The 8,820-nt window shown below is 43.9% G+C and overlaps 1 long non-coding RNA gene across 1 annotated transcript; it reads left to right on the plus strand.

Annotated features, from left to right (window-relative positions):
• The first annotated feature begins 1,217 nt into the window (after positions 1–1,217).
• LOC149337266 (uncharacterized) lies at positions 1,218–7,647 on the plus strand. Its single transcript, XR_016284613.1, has 3 exons — positions 1,218–1,573; positions 2,380–2,560; positions 6,632–7,647. It is a non-coding gene; the product is annotated as an uncharacterized LOC149337266 (long non-coding RNA).
• The last annotated feature ends 1,173 nt before the right edge of the window (positions 7,648–8,820 follow it).

Here is an 8,820-nt window from a genome sequence, read left to right on the forward strand (position 1 = left end):
GCTTCGAGAACTCAAGTTGCTTCGTTCCTCAGCGACTGTACATGCGAAATTTCAGGCAAGGAAATATTAATTTTTATTCATGTTCGGCGGCCGATACTATAAAGAGAAGTATAGAGAAACAAAACAGGTAACAGCGGCCCGCTGTACTCAACTGCGGTAACAAGGGCTTTGCATGAGGAAGGTGCACGGCAATTGGAGCACTATAAGCCCTCATTCTTGACTTGTTACATTTTTCGGTAGTACTGAGCCACAGAGGAGCTTCCAGTATGGAAAAAGCTAGGGTGAGAGCAGCCCCCACTTTGAGCACCGCTAAAGCACAGGCGCAGTGCCTCTTCCGCATCTTCACTTGCATCTCCTTCAACGCAAACACAGTACGAAGCTGTGGCGAGGGAAAACGTGGTGAGAGCTGTATTTTCTATCTTCCCGTAATGCAATGACTAAGGAATCCTGGAATAAAGTGTTGGGTTTTAACGTAGTCATACGGAGTAGACGCACGAAAGCATGTGTTCATTCTTCGCCTTTTCTTACAGCCATCAGCGGACATGAGGCCGAGCCGAGGACCGCATAAGGCAGAGGCAAAAAGCAATCAAGGAAGCACACAAAAAGACTACGGTAGCGCGACTGTCGGCGGGGCTCGCTCGAGCAAAGAGCGTGCAAGGTGTCCAATGACGTGATATAAACACACACAAAACAGAGGCGATGCTGCAGCGCAGCATTGAAAGTTTCGCGCGTCACGCTAGAGCGGCGTGCGAACGCTCGTGTTCCCTAGGTACACACACGTACACTAAATCGCATGAGCCAAGCTGTGTAGAGTACGCTAAGCCACACAATATGCGAAAATAAAAACCGAAACCAGTAGCGTTTGGCAACATCATCATCATTCCTTATTCTGCGACGCAGTTATGGTGGCTAGCCACCATAACGCAGTTACGGGGAGCTGAGTTATAGCCTTAGAACTAGGCAGACAGTGCAGCCGTGCAGCGGCTGCGGCTTTCCTGGCCCCAGATGCGTCGCCTGTAGCTGCCCGGCATGCTGCCCGGTTTTCCAAGCTTTCGTTCGCAGCGCCGCCAGAAACAGATGGTTGTGAGTAGTCGCATTTTTTCACCGCAATCATTCAAATTTGCTGATTTTGTAATTGAAACAAAATATTTTGTCGTTTAATGCAACAAGTTTGTGGCAAAAAGGGCTTTATCAATTCTTTCTTTAACGCGTGTAAAGTTAGGCGACATTAGCGCCACCTTTCCGTTCGCTGGCGGCGGATTGCGAGTCTCATGTTGGCCGCGCGCTACACTATCTTTTTTAGGACGCTGAAACGACTCTTTGTTGGCGGGGTGCGACGGTTGTGATGTGGGTGCGTTTCTTCAGTTTGTTTGTGTTAAATGTGCGGCCTCGTTAGTGTTGTGGTAGTGTGACTGAACTCGGAAGGTGACAGATGGCTCCAGTGCTGCGGAAGACGTTCTTACGCGCACGCAGTGCTCAAAAACTGCTCTGACGTACTGCACGCAACCACGCCGAGAGCGGCCGGCGCCCGATGCCCGATAGAAGAAACGGCTTGCCGTGAACGTTGACAAATGTAAGTACAGAACTGGAAAATGACTTCTGCGATGTGTTGGGGGTATGATTGAGGGCTGCGAATGCATTTGGGTTGGTCTTCACGTCTTGTTCGCAGTGAGGTGCAAAATGCGGGCACCACGCGATCGTTTGCAGAGAGAAGGTGTTCTGACACGCTCGCTTGCCAACTATGCAACTTTTAACCCGCCGCCTCACGCTGTTTGCGTCAGCTCCTCGGCGCAGGAGTTATGTGATAGAATTTGGTTGCACGCCGAGAACTATGGGGTGCTGCTTGATTCGTTATTCCGACTGAACAGGAGCAGCGCGTGAAAAGGAGACCATAAGAACGAAAAGTGCTTGTAGCGGCGTGCGTCTTTTGATTCTGCTGCCTGAGTGTTTCCTGGATAAGGAGCATTGCCCGTTCTACGTCGCAGTCACATCAAGTGCTGTGTTTCTTGATAGTTCTGGTCAACGAAACGACTATTAAAAATAGCAGAACCATTCCATTGCAGTGCAGCTGAGGTAATCGCACAATGGAAGGTTTGTTGTCATTTTATTTTTTTACGTTTACTACATTTATGTCATTCCCCCATTTTCAGTCTGAAGCGATAAAAGTATAACGTGATTCGCGAATAATAGCTTTAAGAAAAGTATGACAAGCTTTGTAAACCATTTTTTTGCTAACTATTGGAGGCATAGGTAATTAATAATTAGCCTCCACTCATGAACACATTGGACTGAACAGCTAGAGGTTTTAATGGGATGTGGCTTCTGTGATGTTTATGAAAGCATGGCTCTAATGCAGCCTTTCTTCAAATGCACCCGCAGTCAAGCCCTGTACAGCTGCTCCACCGGTATCATCACGCTACTTTTGCACCAGCTTTCATCTGTCACCGAGCCAATGCTACCTCAACCAGAGGCAAATGACATCAAGACCTGCTGGTTCAGCCTATCAGCCATTGACACTGGATATCAAGCATGTGCCACTTGTAAAAGGATAGGTAGACAAGTGGGTATATTTTCCTTGTCTTTTTTAGCCTGCCAAAAATCATCTGGTCCAGGCTCCCTCTCTCTTTCGTTTTTTTTTCTTTTAAAAGAGGACCAAGAGAAAGGGAAAAGATATTGCGGGCGTCATGAAAGCACTCCCCTAGTCAAGTGCATTGTGTTATAGTGTGAAATGCTTTCTATAGTTTTTTCCCTCATGCCTCTTGTGCTTGGAAATCTTGACCACTGTATAGACCAAATTAAAACAATTATCTGCTTCATGACCTTTATACAGCAGTCTAAAAGCAGCAAATAAATTTTATAGGTTTACTTCAGCAGTACCTACCTCTTACAAGGTATGGCATGTTTGAAGTGAACCAGTGATGTGATAGGCATGGCCTAATGGGCAATGCATAATTGAATATTGGCGTTCAAGTGGAGCACTCTGCTTTAGAAGCATATTTGTTGCTAGCATCAATAATTGATACCTTACCAGGTTATCCTTGCATTACATGAAACCCTGCAAAGCTTATATTTTAGCTGTACAGAAGAAAGGTGCTTATTCGATGTCATGCGCATTGCTGAGGTTTTCTTTCACACTCCCTTTGTCACAACTGACTGCACTGTACAGTTGAAATGCATTTGGAATTGAGTATTGGTGCATTGTTTCTTTTATTCATGCCGACGTTCAGTTACTGATTGCATTACACTAGCTGAGCCTAAGTCAACAAATATTGCTGTGACCTTAACAAGACCCCTGGCTTTACTTGAACCGATGCATTTGATGTTGCCTTTCTCCCGTGCCATCAAGGTTTGTAATAAGCTGTGTAAATAACTTACTTTCTTTCTCGAGGTATTTATTGCTGCAATTAGTGACAGGTAATTTCCTAAAGAACAACCTAAGTGCACATTTTTATCTTCTTTGGAACACTTGTTTGCTTGTTTCCCTTGTATTCTTAACTTAAACAGATATGAGCAGGCCTCAGCACTAGAGGGATGTGCTGTGGGACAAATAAAAAACTACCAGTCCAGCTGCTCCCTTAGGGGCACGTTTCTGAGGCTTTTATCGCTTGTAGTTCTGTGCAGCTTTACTTACAAGTATTGTATCTGACGCAGTGTGTGCCTTAATATTTTGATTCATTTGCTTTAGAGTGTGCCACTCTTGCCCTGACGAACTTGCTCACCTTTGTACTCTTTGTTCATACATTTTCCCCTAACACCTGGTACAGCTCCAAATGATACATTATCTACAGCAACATGTGCATTATATTGCAATGTCTTTGTGCCATCACTTTTGAAAACAAAAGCTGCCTGAATTTTTGTGCAGACAAATCAGAAACACAACATAATTTTTATATTTTATGGCCTGCATGTTATCTTCATATGACTGGAATGGCTAAATATCTCTTCGTGGTAGCCTAATTTGGTCATCATCATCATCAGCCTGACTACACCCACTGCAGGGCAAAGGCCTCTCCCATGTCTCTCCAATTAACCCTGTCCTTTGTCTGACAACTTGCCGCCACTGTATCCCCGCAAACTTCTTAATCTCATCTGACCACCTAACTTTCTGCCGTCCCCTGCTGCGTTTGCTTTCTCTTGGAATCCACTCCGTTACCCTTAAGGACCAGCGGTTATCTTGCCTTCGCATTACATGCCCTGCCCAAGCCCATTTCTTCTTCTTGATTTCAACTAAGATGTCATTAACCCACGTTTGTTCCCTCACCCACTCCGCCCTCTTCCGATCTCTTAACGTTACACCTATCATTTTCCTTTCCATAGCTCGCTGCGTTGTTCTTAACTAAAGCTGAACCCTCTTTGTTAGCCTTCACGTTTCTGCCCCATAGGTGAGTACCGGTAGGATACAGCTGTTGTATACTTTTCTCTTCAGGGATATTGGTAAGCTACCAATCATGATCTGAGAGAATCTGCTATATGCGCTCCACCCCATTCTTATTCTTCGAGTTATTTCCCTCTCATGATCCGGATCTGCGGTCACTACCTGCCCTAAGTAGACATATTCTTTTACTACTTCCAGCACCTCGCTACCAATTGCGAACTGCTGTTCCCTTGCTAGGCTGTTGAACATTACTTTGGTTTTCTGCATGTTAATTCTTAGCCCCACTGTTCTGCTCTGCCTGTCTAACTGGTTGATCATGCTTTGCAGTTCTTGTCCTGAGTGGCTTAGCAAGGCAATGTCATCAGCGAATCGCAAATTACTCAGGTATTCTCCATTAACTCTTATCCCTAACTGTTCCCATTCCAGTCCCCGGAATACCTCCTGTAAGCAGGCATTGAAGAGCATTGGCGAGATCATGTCTCCCTGCCTGACACCTTTCCGTATTGGAATTTTATTGCTGACTTTATGGAGAACTATAGTAGCTGTGCAATCGTTATAAATATCTTCCAATATTTTCACATAACACTCTTCCACACCCTGATTCCGCAATGCCTGCATGACAGCTGAGGTTTCCACTGAGTCAAATGCTTTCTCGTAATCAATGAAGGCTATATATAGGGGTTGGTTATATTCTGCGCATTTCTCTATCACCTGATTGATAGTGTGAATGTGGTCTATTGTCGAGTATCCTTTACGAAAGCCTGCCTGATCATTTGGTTGACTAAAGTCCAAGGTTGTCCTGACTCTATTAGCAATTACCTTAGTAAATACCTTGTAGGCAACGGACAATAAGCTGATTGGTCTGTAATTCTTCAAGTCCTTGACGTCTCCTTTCTTATGAATTAAGATAATGTTAGCGTTCTTCCAAGCTTCTGGTACTCTCGAGGTCACAAGGCACTGCGTATACAGGGTGGCTAGTTTTTGTAGCACAATCTCTCCTCCGTACTTCAACAAATCTGCTGTTACCTGATCCTCACCAGCTGCTTTCCCTCTTTGCATTGCTCCTAAGGCTTTCTTTACTTCCTCCTTCGTTACTGGCAGGATGTCCCATTGCTGTGCTCGACTGCCTCCCTCAGTAACTTGATGATTACATTCGCTACTATATAGATTTGTGTAGAATTCTTCGGCTAATTCAACTATCTTATCCATATTGCTGATGACATTGCCCTGTTTGTCTTTTAGCGCATACATCTGGTTTTTACCTATGCCCAGTTTTCTCCTCACTGATTTTAGGCTACCTCCGTTCCTTAGAGCATGCTCGATTTTCTCCACGTTAAACTTTCTTATGTCGGCTACCTTGCGCTTATTTATTAACTTCGATAGATCTGCTAGTTCTATCCTGTCTGTGGAGTTAGAAGTCCTCATGCTTTGGCGTTTCTTAATCAGATCTTTAGTCTCCTGAGATAGCTTGCTGGTATCCTGTCGAACCATCCTACCACCTACTTCTGCGGCGCACTCTGTAACGATAGCTGTAAGATTATCATTCATTGTTTCAACACTGCGGTTGTCTTCTTCAGTTAAAGCGGAAAATCTGTTTTGCAGCGACAGTCTGAATTCCTCTACCTTCCCTCTTAATGCTAACTCGTTAATAGCCTTCCGCTTCACCAGTTTCGTCCGTTCCCTCTTCAAATCTAAGCTAACACGAGACCTTACCATTCTGTGGTCGCTACAATGGACCTTACCGAGGACCTCCACATCCTCTACGATGCCAGGGTGTGCACACAGTATGAAGTCTATTTCATGTTTAGTCTCACCATTGGGGCTCTTCCACGTCCACTTCCTGTTTGCTCGTTTGTGGAAGAAGGTATTCATAATCCGTAAACTATTTCTATCTGCGAACTCTACTAATAACTCTCCCCTACTGTTCCTAGAACCTATGCCATAGTCACCTACCGCCTTGTCTCGAGCCTGCCTAATTAGGTGTAACACGTTAATGTCAGTTCCTGTGAATATCATTCAGTCTTCGAATGTGGGGGCAGAATTGAACACAACAGCATGTTATAGCTTTTTCTTGTTCAAGGACGCATTACATTTAGTTCTAGTCTTGTGACTGCTGCTTATGCTATTACTCAGCAGCCTTACCAAACTCACTCGGAGTGCTGCATTTTAGTGCACATTTAACTGATTGTTGCTGCTCCGTGTTTGATTCTATTAGAAGTTACTCTAACTGTATACTTTGAATGTTTTCTTGTGCAGTTCTCTTGCTGCTGCATTCTGCCATGGAGAAGGCTACCTGTTCGTGCACACGTCTCATCACTAGGACGCTACCTCTTCCACTGGTGATGCAGACAAGTAACGACAGGGTTAATTGGAGAGGCATGGGAGAGACCTTTGCCCTGCAGTGGGCATAGTCAGGCTGATGATGATGATGAACAACAAGCAGGCTGCCTGATATTGAGGACAAGTGTCAGGATAGTGCACCAACAAAGTCGCTTAAGCATTTCTGTGCTGATGCATTTTTATTAAAATCAGCTCATAGCTTAATATCTACATCCATGGGGACATTTAGCATATGTTTGGCATTTGTTCGACTTTTAATTCGCTAGTGTTTGCAGCCTTTAATGTTGGTCTTAAGACAGTGTAAGCATTGTTTCACTGTGTGGGATTTTTTAGCTGTTTTGGAGAGATGTGTGTGTATGCATGCAGTTTTTTTCCACGGGTTTGTTATGTGGCTCATGGAACTTTCATGTTACAGAAGAAATTATTTCGTTTCTGTGTTGTACAGGAAAGTGAGCAGTATTTATATGCACCAGGTGTTTCAGGGAAGAATAAGTAGTTTTCAAAAATATGGCATTTGCTGCATAATATTACCAGTGTTAGCAGACACCAGAAAGCCGGTGAGGTGTATTTAGTAAGCTGGTTAACTAATTTCTGATAATTAACTTTTTAACTAACACAGGTTTGCAACTGGTTGCAGTTAGAGACTTTTAGCCAGTTGTTCGTAGTAGCCATATCAGTTTCTGGAATGTACAAAACATGATTACTTTCGCCGCTGTGGCTCGACAAAATTTCGCTGCATCGTGCGAAAATACATGCGCTTTTGAAAGCACACAGGGAAAGAAACCCCTCCAGTGCATGTAACTGCTACAAATCTCTAATGGCAACTAGACGCCTAACTCTGATAGTGAAGGAATCATATTCTTAGCAGTAAGAAACACACACAACACCAAGACACACACACACACAGGACACCCGCTAGACTTCAACTATCTTTACTGGACACTTGTACAACATAAATATGTATCACTGAGCACACGCAGGTGCCTCGTCATCCGCAACAGGTCTAACTACTCCCTGCCCTCTCCTGCAAGGCATACGGTTGCGCCGATAAACAATCTCTTTTTCTGCCAACACCAGGGAGGGAGTGCTTACACGTCACCCGCCTCTTGAATACGAAAGACTTCGATAATTTTTCTTTCTTTTTTCTCGGCTCCCAGGCCTTTCGTATTCAAGAGGCGGGTGACATGTGTGTAAGCACTCCCTCCCTGGCATTGGCAGAAAAAGGGATTGTTTATCGGCGCAACCGTATGCCTTGGAGGAGAGGGGAGGGCGTAGTTAGACCTGATGCCGATGACGAGGCACCTGCGTGTGCTCAGTGATACATATTTATGTCGTACAAGTGTCCAGTAAATATAGTTGAAGTCTAGCGGGTGTCCTGTGTGTGTGTGTCTTGGTGTTGTGTGTGTTCTTACCGCTAAGAGTATGATTCCTTCAAACCGTTACCAACTAGCCCAACTTAATGTTTTAACAAAGTTTCTGATAGTGAAAAGGTTCATTAATAAAAATTAGCTAACCAGCTTATTACGTAAGACTCTTCACAAGTTTTCTGGTGCCTGCCAACACTGGTAATACTATGCTGAAAAAGCCATACATTCATCTCAAAATACCTGTTTTTTGAAAATTACTTAGTCTTCCCTGAAACACCTCGTATATATGTAAGAAAAACCTAACGGGATTTAATTGACGATGTTTTGGTTGGAGGTCGAGTCGTTTTCAAGTGTACTACAGCATTTGAAGCGCACAGCTTTTGTTTCGAATGCTATACTATACTCGAAAAAGGCTGGTCCTCCAGCCGAAACATCGTGAATTAAAACCTGTTATGTTTTTCAATTGCTGTGTGTCAGTCATTGTTACTCAGAGGGAACTGAGGGGAAGCGTGCCGAAGGCAATATTCTGTTCCTCTATTGTTCTCCATAAAATATTTTGATGCATCGTGCATGTGTTGTAGCGCGTATGTACACTTGTGCACAATAAATGTAATAATTTGCATTTTGCTTCTATTATTCTTTAAGCACTCCAGGATAGTGTTCACAAAATGATTTTGAAGTGATAAAACTATGTTGGTAAAAGTGTTGTACTGTGTAGTTAACATACACTTTTCCAAA

Source organism: Amblyomma mixtum, chromosome 7 (genome assembly GCF_055824585.1).
Source record: "Amblyomma mixtum isolate Tamu chromosome 7, ASM5582458v1, whole genome shotgun sequence".
In the NCBI taxonomy this organism is placed as follows: domain Eukaryota; kingdom Metazoa; phylum Arthropoda; class Arachnida; order Ixodida; family Ixodidae; genus Amblyomma; species Amblyomma mixtum.